Source organism: Papaver somniferum, chromosome 10 (assembly GCF_003573695.1).
Source record: "Papaver somniferum cultivar HN1 chromosome 10, ASM357369v1, whole genome shotgun sequence".
NCBI classification, from domain to species: Eukaryota; Viridiplantae; Streptophyta; class Magnoliopsida; order Ranunculales; family Papaveraceae; genus Papaver; species Papaver somniferum.
Genome location: NC_039367.1, coordinates 5,569,102 through 5,584,462, shown reverse-complemented (window position 1 = coordinate 5,584,462; position 15,361 = coordinate 5,569,102). Strand labels below are relative to the sequence as shown.

The window sequence follows — 15,361 nt, the reverse complement described above, 5'->3', positions numbered from 1 at the left end:
TGCAAGGATTGTGATGTAGAGAGGTTCCGTTGATGAAGTTTCATGGAATCACATCAGATTGCAAATTCCAATAAGATCAAGTCCCCAGTGTATGTTGAAGGAGTTTGTGCGATCCATGGATGAATGATGTTGCATCTGCTTCAGAAGTCTTGTCATGGGATAATGAAGAGTTAGCGATTGTAATTTAGTTACACTTTGATTGCGCTGGTGTTGAATCAGTGTGTCATCGTCGAGATATTTGTGCTGAAGCTAGATGCGTCGTTATAGGAGGTGTACTCTTTGATTGGGAGTACAATTTGAAGGCTTCTTAGATGCATGAGCGTTGAAGCGTCATATCCCTTAAGCATGTCTTAGGTTTGATCGTTTGGGTCCCAACTATCTTCTGTTGATTCAGCATTCCTTTAGTCGCGGTAGTGGGATTCAATACTTGTGCATACATCAGAGCTTTCTGGTTTTGTTTCACACATGAACACTCCTGCAAGGCTATAAAGAAATGCCCAAATTGTTCTTTTCCGTACTTGAACATCATCTCAGTAATGCATGTCTCAGTGAGATGCTCGATTCGGAGAAATATCAGATTCAACCACTTGGTAAAATATTGTTGAAGTGAGATTACCCACTTATAGTGTCTTGCAATAGCATAGATGCTAGCAGAATTGAGTCCCCATGCTAGAATAACATGTGAGGAAATAAATGACATAGACATGGGAGGAATGAGACTTTCCTGAGTGCAGTACCTTTTGATGAATGTCTATGCGCAGGTTCTTGTTTCAAACCTCGTCAAAGTTCAAGTGTTCTGATGATGGAATGTCCGCCAAATCTTATGGATCAGAACTTTCTTCATCGAAGAGATGTGTAACCAAAGGAGTTTTGTAAGTACCCATCTTTTCAGCGTAGATCCATGCTCGTCTGAAGGACATGTCATATCCTGGATCTTCCTGATTATGAGAAACTTAGTTTCTGTTCAGGTTGAACTTATGTTCACTTTGAGAGTGATGTAGCCATAATTATTTCTGAGCGTTCCTTCAAGGTCTCTGATTGATATGGGAGCATGAGTAGCTTCTTGTTGAGTGATGCCTATGGATCCGATGGTTTTCATTGGAATGTTGTTGATGGCGGTGCCAGCATCGATCAATGTTCTTCCAAATTCGTTTCTTCTGAGATTGACTGTGGTAAGCAGTCCCCAGTCGTACATCTCTTGGTCTGTGGCTGGAGGCTCAAAAAGTATTTCCGGAATGGACTTCTTGACACGATGTGGTTCAGTGCTGTGAACATGTCTCTCCTTCGTGCCTTCGACATATAGAGCAATTCACGTTCGACTGAACTGCCTCTTTCATATGTTGTTCAGAGAGTGTAAAGGTTATGATTGAGAGATGATTATTATGTACTCCTTCAATCCCTAAGTTAATCTCTCCTGATTCAACCTTTTCCCTGAATATGCGCTTCAAAACTCTGCAGTTGCTTGTGGGATGATTGACGAACCTGTGGAAGCGGTAGTAACGAGGACTTTCTATGTCTTCTTCAGTTGGTTATTTCTTGACATATGGCAACTTGATTGCACGATCTTGGATCCAGACATCCAGGAGTTCGATCACCTCTTCAATGGAAAAGGGAAAGTCAGGTGCTTCTTGATCAGGAACTCCAGTGCGTTGATCAGAGGCTTGTGCATCTTGCTTATCCTTCCTTTATGCTTTTGAAGGAGCTGAGGTATGCTTGCGTGGAGGTTCGGCTTTTCGTTTTCTCCCTTCTGCAAAAGCGTTTGTGGAAGGATGGAGGTTGTACTTCTTGTTAATCAGACGTCTGCTACCTCGAGTGTTCAGCCTTTGTAGCTTTTATTCTTTCCAGTAAGGCGGGTGCAGTAGTTGCCGATCTCTTTGCCGCTTCATGAAGCTCTGAGAAGGTATGGAAACGAAGATTTTCAAATAAATCTTTGTATACCGGGATCATGCCGTTGATGCACAAGTCTACCAGTTGTTGCTCCGTGACGTTTGGATCATGACAGTCCAGGGCCTGGACTCTGAATCTTTTCACGTAGTCATTGAGATGTTCATTGCTCCTCTGAAACATTCTTCCAAGATCAGAGAGAGTAATTTGCTCTGACACAAAGAAGTACTTTTTGTAGAAGGCGTTAATCATTTCTCCCCAATTGTTGATAGTTCCAAGTGCGATGTTGTTGTACCAGGTGTATGCCCTACCTTTCAAGGATTTTGAAAATTCTTTGAGGCGAACAACATGGTTATGTTCATGTTCACCTAAGGCTTCCAGGAACCGAGAAACATGTTCCCAAGCATTGCTTGTTCCGTCATACAAAGTGAAGGTTGGAGAGGTAAAACTTTTTGGAAGAGGAATCCTTTGCGTAGCAGCAGGGTACGAAGGCTGGTGACGATGGACATGTGATGTCTTGTATTTTCCACGGTTCTCCAAGAGGCGTTCCAAATCTTCCCGAGTAATGAAATTTGATGATTCCTTTGCTGATGAATCGTCTGCAGCTTTGCGGGCTTCGCTTTCGTCCACTGTATGAATTGGAACTACTTCAGGATCAACATCTGAGGATTTTCCTTTTCCTCGAGTCTTCTATGACATCTTGTCAGTAAGAGTCTTGAGATAATTGCACAGCTCCTTCTGTGTAGCATCCATGTCAGTATGATTCTTAGCAAGAGTTTCCTGCACTTTTATGAGATCTCCTATGGTAGGCGGATTTTATTTTACTTCCTCGGGATGCCGGCCGAAGAGGGGATGTGCTCCAGAATTGGTCTGACGACCAACGCCATTGTTGGAAGCAGGAATGGTTTCTGGAATATGATCGTTAGTATTGTTGCTAGTGCTAGCATCATTTTTGTTAGGGTATGCGATCGTACGTGACCTAAGATCAAACCATATTGTGAAAGCTTGAGATTGCAACCGAGAGATTAATCTCCCACTGTGGTCGCCAATCCGTGGATGGGTAAAAACGATTTGCTGGTTTTTACGGAATTGAGGAGATGACCGTGTGGAGACTCCTTGAACCGAGAAAATGCTCAACTCACACAAATTCACTGCAATAAGGGAGTGCTTTAAGTTCGAGAGATCAATCTGTAGGACTCCGGCCTAAACCAAGACAATGGTCGTTCCAGAGTCAATTCGGTCACAAGAGAGGATGGGCTGATCTGTAGGAGTGAAGCTGAGAAATGTGTGAGAGCAATGGTGATCGAGATTGTAGGTGTGTTGTGTATTCTGCGTAAGAAGGTTCTGTATGATTGAATATACTCAGTTGAGAGTGATTGCTCAGACGATGAGCTTGTGTAGACGAAAGATTGTCTGTGTGAACTTGTCGAGAAATTCTTGTCTAGACGAATGTTGTCCTTTTTCAATCAGGATTCAGAGGCCTTTTACGTTGCTGAATTGAAAACACCATGATCTCATGAAGTGTGACAGTTTCTAGAGCCAAAGAGTGGGGAAGTGAAAATCGTGTTGAAAACAGTTGCTCATCGTGCGGAGACTTGGTTAACTTTCTACCCACTACTTTGCTAACTCCTCCAACTGATTGCACGACTTACCCACATTCTCATTGTGTGTATGAACACACGTGCCATAGACCGCCAGACCAAAACCCTAGTTAATATCCCCCCATGTGACACGATTGACATCTCGTGATTGTGGAGTCAGTTGCTGAATTTATGGGACGATGAGTCCTTGTGTTGCTGAGTTGAACGTGACTTTATAAATGTTCTGAGACTCATGAATTGAACATGTCTGTTCAGACAAAGGTATAATTATGTTGGTTTTTAAGGTGAGCAAATGTTGCTCGTTTGATAAATTACTGAATGTTGATAATCAATATTTTGATGGACTGAACAAATATTGAATATTGATGGTTGAACCAATATTCATGGACTGAGCAAATATTGAATATTGATAGTTGAACCAATATTCATGGACTGAGCAAATATTGCTCGTCTAAGCAAATGTTTCTCATTTGATAAATTATTGAATATTGATAGTTGAACCAATATTCATGGACTGAGCAAATATCACTCGTCTGAGCAAATGTTGCTCGAATTATTGAATATTGATAGTTGAACCAATATTCTTCAAACAAATATGTTCATCTGAGCAAATGTTTCTCATTTGATGAATTGTTGAATATTGATAGTTGAACCAATATTCCTTAGTCTACGCAAATATTGCTCGTCTGAGCAAATGTTGCTCATTTGATGAAGTATTGGTAGCATGACCAAATAAATATTAAATTAAAATATTGGCGACCAAACCAAGTATAATTAATTAGAGTGCTGATCATGGGATCAACATAAAATTTAGTGTTTGAATCTGGAATTATGAACCTTGAACTCAAAACCCTAATTTTGATCAATTGCTGAATTGATGATTAATTGATGATTTATTGAAAATCATTTATGAAATGAAGGAGGGACCGGATAAATGGGATGATGAATCGACTATGTAGCGCCCAGATGCTGAGGTGACCAAAATATTAAAGTCTCTTGAAGACCAGTTGGTGAAAGGATGATTAAATGTTGGTTTAATCATTTGTTGCTGAAAAATAATGCTCGTCCCAACATTAGGTGTTAAAACCTAATTATGAAGAGATGAGAGACCGACCAAGGAATCATGAAACCGGCCTTGGTCGGTCATACGATCGTCTGTTGATCATTTTTATGAAGTTCCAAGTTGTTTGGAAGAGTTTTGGACCTAATACGTGCAATTGTGCAAATTAGGTCAAATCATGAAAATACATGGGACCGGCTCCTTACAAGCCAAAGAGCCAACCTTGGTCGGTCAAGGTAACGTGCTCACGTCACCAAAGTTTCCTCGTCTTAGTCTTGAGAATTTTGATAGTTTCTGGTGTGCGTTTGAGCAGCATTTTGAGAAAATATGAAGAAATCAGAGATTTTGCTGAAACCGTGAAAACTTCATGAGATGAAGGAAAATAATAATAAAAAATGAAAGAATCATGAAGTGTGGGACCGGCTATGGCCAAGGCATGACCGGCCGTCCAAAGAGCCCGTCCCAAGACAATTCTCCTAATTTCATAATATTTTTCATGATTTTATGAAAATATCATGAAATCAAAGAGTTTGTTGAAACCAAGGAATTTTGTTGAAAATCAAGGAGTTTTCATGAGATGAGGGAAACATAAAAAAATAATAATGATAAAATAAGGGGCGCGTGAGACCGGCTAGGGCGTGACCGGCCGCCTATGGCCCGGTCCCACGGGTTTCCCTAATTTTATATTATTTTTCATGAACTTGAGTGAAATTTCATGAATCCAAGGAGTTTGCTGAAACTAGGGAATTTCCTTGAAGTGAAGGAGTTTCCATGGGATGAGGAAACAAATAATATGAAAATAATAAGGCATGGGCGTGTGGGACCGGCCAAGGCTAGGGCATGGCCGACCAAGAGCCCGGGTCCCTTGCATTTTCTCCCTAATTTATAATATTTCATGAATTGAGGGAAATATCATGAGATCAGGGAATTTCCATGTGATGAGGGGAATAATAAAATAATAAGGAGTCATGAGGTGTAGGACCGGCCACGGCTAGGGCATGGACGGCCGGCTAGTGGACCTGGTCCCGCGACACCTTTCCTTAATTTTATTATTTCTTTGATACGAGGAAACACCATGAGACCGGGGAGTTTCCTTGCGACGAAGGAGATTTGCTCAAATGAAGAGATTTTCATGAGATCAAAGAAAATAATAAAAATATGATAAAAATATAAAATTGGACGTGGGACTGGCCACGGCACGACCGACCGGCCCAGTCCCCAACACCTTGATTAATATTTTATTATCTATTATTTTCTTCCTATTTTGCATAGGTTCATCGTTCCTTCGTATTTTGGATTGCTCGTTCGTACATTCATGTGCTCGTTTGTGCATTATTGCTGAGTACACTTGCATCATTTTAGTCGGGGCTTACTCGGTAGTTGCTCAGATGCCCGTACTTTGAATATTTATCACTAACATGTGGAATTCTGCTGGGAAAAACCACAAATTGAAGTGACAAAATATTACGAAAAATCGTAGAATATTGTTGAATATTCAGTTAACGATTAGAGATAATTAATTGATGGCTCTTTACTAGCAGGCATGCTGTCTAGGAGCATTAATTATCTGAGAACTGAGAGATATGAGCTAGTTGAAGCGTCATATTTATTATGTATAGTATAGTCAGGGAAAACACGTTGTTGCATCCTGAAGACGTTATCGCTCTATACTAGCAGGCAAGCTGTATAGGAGACGTCCAATCGTTAGTATTCTATACACATGTATTTTATATAGTCAGGGAAAACATTGTTACATCCTGAGACGTTATCGCTCTATACTAGCAGGCAAGCTGTCTAAGAGCCGTCCAATCGTTCGATTCTATACAGAAGTAATTACTGAAATTGTTCAGTATTTATGAGATATGAGTTGCCTCAGCTGAGAGACTGCACATCCACATATACTCTGAGAGACAATATTCTCAGTCAGAGATTCTTGTTGCACGAGCTTTCATGCTTCCGAAGAGAGACATGAGTCTCAATACTCATCTGATTGCTGGATCAGGAGTATTTACAATTATGGTTTTACGATTTTCGCCTTTGTCGAAAATCCACCATCTACAATTGCGAATCTAAACTTGGTTATTTCGGTAATCGTTGGATAAATTGTTCTAACCAGACAAGGGAGTTTATTAGATTAAATGGAAGAGCCTTTGTCAACGACTCATCAAATATCTTTTAGCAAGATTGATTAGAGTGGTTACCAAACAGATTCTTCCTTTGTTGTTTGGAATACGATCCAAAGGACTTGTTATTCACGTGCGTGTCTTTAGAAGTCGAAGGCGCAGGAATACTGAGGTAACTAAGTAGCTAAGGGTAGTATGCTTGGTCTTAACTATACGAAGTTGGTATTAGATTTTTTATAGCGATTATGGTGTATTTGGGTACCCTCGTCCTTTCAATTCTTATTGTTTCAAGGAGGAGCACTAGCTTTTGGGGTAGCCTTTATATGTTTTACATTAGATACTTTAAATACTATCATCTTGCAGTTATTAAAGTTTATTTAGTTAAATTTTACTTTGGAGATGATCGCAATATTTAATCTTTGTCGATTATTAAGAGTATTGGTTATTTTGTGACGAGATATGTTCTTTATTATCATATTTCTGGTGATTAAAACGAATATCTCAAACATTCTCAGGGGTTAAGCTCTTAACTCTTCCTTCACTGGATAAAGAGGAGTAAACAATTTTTAAAATTGTAATATTGATTTTCCCACTGTTAAAGTACAACTCGGTCGAACTCGCAAATATTGTTATCTCAAGCTTGTTGTCAATGTCAGATGCACAAAATTGTATCATGATTTCTATTTTACTAAAGTCAAGTCTCATACTAGGTTTAGATTATGGTAGTTGAATATCAGACATCACTGAATAACCCTCGAAGATTGAAGACTGGAGATCAAACAAAGACGTTTGCATAACTTCTTCAGAAAGAGGTATTAGAAGACTAAACCATTCTAGTTATTCACAAGTATTACCATTCGTTCTATATGAGACTATGTAGTATGAATTTTAGTAGATTTAATATTGCAAAGAAGAATTTCGAGTCAAGCTTGTCTTGTTAAACATCTCAAAATATGATTCAAGTAATGGATGTTCATAGGTCCTGAGCAATCTTAGTTCCAAAGAATTGATTGTCCAAGAACTATTTTTGTTTCATATTGATCATATGGAAATTACCCAAGCAATAATATTTTACATCTATGGCAAACGGGAATATTTCAAAACATCAAAAGAGAGTTTATAGAACTACTGAAATTTGGACTCATGATAGGTACGCATACCAGTACGCTTATCATGGATATCTGAAGTTCCGGAATATAAGTAGGTAGTGATAGGAATGGAAAACCTATATGAATAGTAACCGCAATCGCACGACGTCTACAATGTCGACAAAGGCAATTACAGGTCGAACCCACTGGGATCTTAATTAACTAACCACAAATGATATTTTTGGATTTTTTGAAATAGAAATGAAGTATGAAAATTAATCAAACTAAAAATATATAAAATGGGAGTAGGTAAAACTTGGGGATTCAGTTCCCATCAATTTAATCATATAAAAGTGATCAATCTCTAAAATGTATTTTCAAAATTGCTCGAGACAAATACTGAAGTTAATCTCATATCTCGGAAAATAATGCATTAAAATCCTGAATTACAGTTTCACCGGTATAATTTCCTTCACTTTTAATGCAGCAATTCTAAAGTGTTATTTATCAATCTTAAAACATACACCATCAAAGAGTTTAACTGAAGCATGGCATATCAATTTAAAAATATAAATAATGAAGAGAATCACATAAACACAACTAGATACCAAGTGAAATTATAGATCAATTAAATCATAACAAAAATATACTAAAAAAAAATTAATTTATATATTAAATTTCGCTTTCACCAAAAACCCTAGATACAAAGTTAGAAAGACATTGAAAGTGAATGGATTTCTCAAAACTCAACAAAAATAAAGACTTTTACAGAGGGAGAGCAAAAAGGGATTCGAGGAATACAAAAATCATAGTTCACTCGCAATTATGACCTATTCATATAACATTTCTAACTCAGACTACAATTCCCCTGCCAAAACGGCCACTGACCGCACACCTGTTCTTCACATATGCCCACCACCACCAATATCAGTTCCTCCGCCGACGCGACCAACTGGTACCAAAGTCTTCACGCCTTTGTCCTTTCATCTTCTTTATCACCAATAATCCTATCAAACCAGTCAACCGATTTGATCTTCTAATTGCTTTAATCACAATTTTATTTAGTACATGACATTTTCATAAGCAACCAGATGGAAGGAATTGATAAACCCAAGTTTTGAAAAACCTCGATTTTAGGTGTCAGAGCTTCTTCCACATTTGAAGAAAGTTTAGGAGTAATAGTTTGCTTTGGGTAACGAAAGAAAGTAATATCTCATGGCACATGAAGAGAAAATACTTAAACATATTTTTACAACAACCCTGTTATAGGGGCGGCATATTCCATTAGAGGGGCGGCAAGTGTGATAGCAATGTACCTCTTATTGGTTAGGGGGTGTCTTATAGGGGATGTAAAATGACTAGATTACCTTCTCCAATTTTTAACCTAATGGAATCAGAAAAATCAAAAAACTTTTTTGATTTTTTCATCTTCTCTTCTCTTCTCCTCCATTAAAGTTGAAATTTCATCGTCCTCGATTAATCAGCGATTTGAAAAATTGATAATCGTTGATTGCAAACTATATTTCGAAAAGACCCAGTAAGGGTTTAGTTTATTGTGTTTGATTTAAGTTAGTTTTGTATCAAAAATTAGGGTTTTGGATCAAAATTGAAATTTCTGTGTGGCATGTGAGTTACGGTTGGTAATAACTCCAATTGGAACCATAACTATAGATTTGGTTGATGTTACGGTTCATTTAACTCAAATACCAACCGTAAATTCTTGATTTTGAGATAAAATGTTCAGTTACGAATTTTTTTTGCAACCGTAAATTACTTACGATTGGTCTCGTTACTTAAATTACGAACCGTAAGTTGTCCTGGATGTTTCATTTTCTTTTTACGGTTTGTAATTGCATCACTGTTATCAACCGTATTTGAGTTACGACTTGTAACTCATATAGCGTGACCAACCGTAGGTTAGTTACGGTTGATCTCGATTCATTAGTCATCAACCGTAATTTTTTACGGTTGCTATATGTTGTCATTCTACCAACCGTAACTGGTATTACGATTGGGTTTTCCCCAAATTGAACCAATTACGGTTGATATTCGATACTTTTGGAACCGTAACTGAGAGTTACGGTTGATAACGAGCTAAATTCCAACCGTAAGTTCTTCTGAAATTTTAAAAGTTTCGATTTTTTTACGTACTTTAGATAATTTTGAGCGACAAAAAGCTAATGAGAACTAATTTAGAGATTCACCCATCTCAAATTTGTCACTGGAATCACTCATTTTGGTTGAATGAATCAAAATCTAGGGTTTCACAAATATCACAAAAGTTTTTCTTTTCTTCTCCTCTAATTTTTTAAACTCTAAAAATCTGATTTTGATTTGTTTTAGAGTTAATATAAGTGAAATTTGATTATCAACACTAAACTATGTAAGGGTTAATTAGTCATTTTCACTTTTTTTTATAAGGGGCACTTTAAATTACCATGTAACAACCCTTTTTGTTCTATTCACTGCTGCCCCTCCAATGGAATCCGCCGCCCTTTAACATGATTGTTTTAAAAAGAGATGTAGATTTTTCGATATTAACTAGGTTAGCTTCGATATTAACTAGGTTAGCCTTTGATCATCTACTAAGTTTAAGCATTCCGACCTTTCTGTTTACAATATAAACTAGGTTAGCTTTTGATTATCTACTAACATAATTTTAATCTTCAATACTAATATCAGTGTTACTTTTGTAGGTTTCCTTTTATTTTTTGTTTTGAGTACGTAGATCCGAGGCTTAAGATCGTTAGATTTTCAAGTGATCATACAAATGGTGGTGAAGAATTTCTTCTACTTTTTTCTATTAGTCGTCATTGGTGCTGACGGTGGACACATTAAAGAGAAGGGTGTCAGTTGTATAGGGTCAATGGGCATTAAAGAGAAGGGTGTCAGCGGTATAGGGTCAGTGGGCGTATTTGTATTTAAGAGGGGTAATATAGTCCGAGTTAGAAAAATATATTGAATAGTTTCTAGTTATGAGTTTCTTTTTAATTATTATTTTTATTATATTATTGGATAACGATTACAACATGAAATTAATTGGAAGCCTAACAAGCTAAGCTCCAACGACATACTATTACATTAATTGAACAGGTTGCTGTGCTAGCCTACCAGCGAGCCTCATGGGTAACCTAGCCAAAGGAGCCGAAGTGGATGGGGGGAGAGATTGTGTCACAAGGGGGGCAAACTAACTCTACCTTCGATGTTAATTTCTGCAATATTACACCATTGGGGGCTCGAACCTGGGACCTCCTGGAACGCATGAAACTTTGGGGAACGAGTTGACTACGATTTTCGCACTCCTCCGGATCGCTTTTTTCTCTCCCTCTAACAAAAATTCTATATATAATTTGAGTAGAAATTGTTGGCCTCTCATTGAAAGTTAGGCCAAAAGCTTGAATTCTAGAGCTCCTGGCCTCCTACCAATAAGAATTGACAGTTTTGAGATCTTTTCGGTGTCTTCTGCCGCAAACCAATTAGGGTAGGTGATCATACTCATGCTTATCAAATCTACTCACAAAACCAAAATTTACATCCTAAGGCTAAGTCCTATGGGCTAGATTGAGCTGCTAGATTAGCAGTTAAGTGTTGCAATTCAAAAAAGAAGTGTGTCCTAAAAGTTAACACTAGTTCTCTCTCCTAGCATTTGCTCGTAGCTGAATTAGAAGCGAGATTGAAGCGCTGAATGGTTCAACGCTCAAAAAGTGACATTTACGCTGAATGGTTCAGCGCTCACAAAAATCACAAATTTAATTTGACGGCTGAAATTTAAAGCGCTTAATGGTTGAGCGCTCAAAAAGTGACATTTATGCTGAATGGTTCAGCGCTCACAAAACTCATAAAAATCACACGGATCACAAAATCACAAAATTTGATCTGACGGCTGAAATTTAAAACACTGAACCAAACAACGTTGGACAGTGGTCCCAAATGACGTGGACTTCTAATCTAGCTGCTAGATTAGCACTTCCATAAGACTTAGGAGGTTGCCCTTGCTGACGTGGATTGCTAATCTAGCAGCTAGATTAGCACTCATATGACTTAGCCTAAGTATATTCTTTTCGCTTTTCCATCAAGTAGATATCGGCGTTAAACGAGATAAATTCTCTTCACTTTTCTGTTATACGGTCTATCAAATACACAAAACCCTAGTCGTCTTCTGCGCTCTTTCACCCCTATCTTCTACCTGTTTATCCTGTTAAAACTTTTCTTTGACGGTTATATAATCTTTTCTCGATGAATCTTCAACAGGTTTGTTGTTTTAGTAAACGCTTTTCCTATCCTTTACAAACAAGAAAAATCCTCGCACTTTTCAGAAACTTATCATGGGTTTTTAAGTTGGATTTTCGTTTGATTAATGCATGTATGAAACGATATCTACAGTATAAATCAATGAAGTAGTTGTAAAATTTGCAAGAGAATATGATAGATATCGATAATGGTGTTCAATGCGTTAACTTCAGTTTTCAGGGAAGGAAAGTGATTTATGAATCGATCTCTTCAACCTTCGACGCTACTTTAACAAGCCTTTGCCTGCATCCATTTTCATAGAATAATCAACTAGGTAATCATCCTTTCTATCTGTTCCACAATTTCATTTACGTGAATCACATGATTTATGTTGATTGATACTTATTACAGTTCGGCTGTGATTAGAAGAATGAAAACTGAAATAAACCAAAGGTTTATAATTTTTTAGAGGAATATGGGGTATGTGACGTGGCTTAGAGCAGGGTTTTCGTAATGTCCGTCTTGTGCTAGCTGCCGGGGTTAATTAGACAAATATTTTGAGAAAGTTTTCTTAATAAACCACTAAGTTTAGGGAAGTGATAGACATCCCACGGGCCCAATCCCACGGGTCGTCCTGTAAGAGACAAAGTCTCATAAACCTAATGGCTCGGCGGATTTATAGGGTTTTTTTTAGTGTGGGCCCCACTCCCTTGTGAGATGTCGGGACAACCAGCGGGATGTCTATCATTTTCGCTAAGTTTATGCTATTGTCAGGTCGAGGGATTTTACTTTTTTTTTCTTTCCTAAAGCGTATTATTTGTGTATTCATTGTGTGGTCAGAACCATCTTTCTAAATGAATAAGCAGTGGTTTTCAGTAGATAGAATAGTTCATGTGGTATTTAAGAGTGTTACGGGATGTATCGCAAGAGATACGATCTAAGATTTCTTTAAAAGTAAAGCATCAGTCTGAATCATGTTCGTTTCATGCAGATTTGCTGGTGGGCATGAATTCGCTTTAGTTTGAAGCTACCGCGTGTTTTTTGGGAAAATATCTTAAGTTATGTAGCATTACGACTTTTCAAACCTACTTTGGTTTGCTCTATATATCAACGGAGTAAGTTCTAACCCTCTTATATTGTATATATAATTTGAGATAAGACAATAAATACTAATGATCGTAGACTAGATTTGTTATGTAATGGCTAAAATATTGGTTTTTTCAATGTTCAGATTTTAGCGGTCAAATTTTATCTTAGTTGTTAGACTAATCCATGAATGAGTTCCAATTTCAGTTTCATAATGCTTTGGGTGTGTTCTGTAGGGTACCCTGCCAAGAATTATGTAGTGGTAGAGATCAAGCATCATATATTGTAAAGATGGATATGCTGATTTCGACAATTTTGGCCGTTCAATACAACCTAATTTTTTTCATAAGCACCTTCCAAGTTCGTTTTTCTTACCTTTTTTTTTCATTTTTTTTTCTTGTGTGTGTGTCTTTAAACAGGTATAAACCACGTCTCCCCGAACCTGTAATAGCAATAATAAACCTTGCCATCCTTTTTACCTATGTATATAAGTACCTCTTTTTTTTTTTACATTTTAGATCTGCGGGTATAACTTATATATATCTCCTACTCAATACCAGGTAGTAGGTTAAGCAGTTGATGGAGGACATCTATTGCATATGGTTTGTGATGTAACAATAGCTGCTAACAATGCCGATCGATTTTTTCCGCACAAGCCCGGAGGTATTTATTTGTAACTCTTTGTTTCAGTGTTGAAGACATAAGGTGGTCATTCTTTCTTATTTCAGATTTATGAGTTCAGCTTTATGAATTATATATTTCATGTAATGCCATTTTCCCCACCCTAAGGAATCTAAGCTTTTTTATTATGTTGTGCAAGGAATATTAGTAATGCAGTAAACTTTTGCAAAATTAAGGACTCCATGTTCACGTCTCTATGTAAGTTTGGTGATGTTAACGGATAAGACTATAAATATTACTTAGACATCCAATCTGAACCCTTTTTTCTTTGTTACTGATGATGAATTTAAGGGTATACTGGTCTCCAGCATGGATGAAAACCTTATCCCAGAGTACTTGCTAGTTTTGCGCTTGAAGAGTAAAGAAAAATTCGGATGCTCTCGTCCTACTGTTACCTACAGTTTTTACAACGTCGCACACTTCTACAACTTAGTGTCATTTTTATTTGAACTATTGTAGTACCACGCGCTGCCTTCATTCCATTGTAACTGTAATCTTGAATATGGAGCTGCGAGAAGAACGAGCCGAGAGGAGTTGAAAATTTTGATTAAAAACGAAGGATGAAGTATCCGAGATCTATACTCAGAATGTAAACAATTTCTTATTTGTTTTCTACTTTTTCCTGCTTTATTTAATCACCTCTCTTATAATTGTCATATAATTTCTTCCTAGAATATTTTCTGACGCGTATGGCCTCTTAAAATTGCAGATAACTGGAATAAGAGAGGTAGCATTTCCTTCTTTGCAACCTATCGAACACTGGCGCCACTTGACACATCATCATGCCTTCTCACGTTTTTGTTGTCGGATAGTGATCGATGAACACCTCACGAATGACAAAGTAAAAGATGCCTGCAGTTATATATAGCGCCCTAGAAATTCCATCGAAAACATTCAAGACATTTAAGCAGTGAGTTTGAAATCCCATGGTGAAAAGGCTGATGTAGTGGAGTGAAACAACCGAGTTGCCTTGCATACTCTCTGCTACGATGAGAGCCCTAAAGTTTTCTCTGTGTAGCTGATGGTTTTTGGCCAGTCAGATTTCAATAGTCTTAGATTGAAAGACAGTGGTTGTTTTATCGATGATCATCTCATTTATATCAGCACCAAGGAACCCGCTGTGGATCGGCGTTATCCCTGGATTGTCCTTTACGGAACCAGTCAGAACCACTCTCCAGACTGGAAAATCAGATTTAATACAAATGCTATTCGTGTTAAACTTACTATTCGGTGTTAAATGTAGGTTGCAATTCGGTGGCGTGGTCTAATCTTGCATAGGTTTAATTAATGGCTTGCAATTATTTTCTGATTCCAGATTTTCAATTGACACACGATCCATTCCACCGCTTTTAACAGTTGTTTGCACCTTACTTTCGTTTTTGGCTCATCGACTCATCGTATTTTGCCACCACTTCAGGCAGTCACTGCATTTTATAGGTATTTTACTTTGGGACGATGAATTTGGGCCCGTGCAAAGCACGGGCGAAATACTCGGTCAAAATAAACTACAAGAGAATAAGAAGTTAAACCGTTATCGTTGTCACCCGGTATAAATCTTCTTCCTCCTCTCTTGGTTTGCACTCCAACCCTCTACCGTCGCTCCCCCCA

At 37.7% G+C, this 15,361-nt stretch overlaps 1 long non-coding RNA gene across 3 annotated transcripts; it reads left to right on the top strand.

Moving 5' to 3' along the window:
- Window positions 1-12,859: 12,859 nt before the first annotated feature.
- Window positions 12,860-14,966, top strand: LOC113317630. 3 transcript variants are annotated; one of them, XR_003343783.1, is made up of 6 exons: window positions 12,860-13,101; window positions 13,309-13,432; window positions 13,633-13,735; window positions 13,893-13,951; window positions 14,045-14,342; window positions 14,463-14,966. It is a non-coding gene; the product is annotated as an uncharacterized LOC113317630 (long non-coding RNA). The 3 variants fall into 3 exon arrangements; XR_003343782.1 differs by having other exon boundaries at window positions 13,893-14,342; XR_003343781.1 differs by having other exon boundaries at window positions 13,633-13,951.
- The last annotated feature ends 395 nt before the right edge of the window (window positions 14,967-15,361 follow it).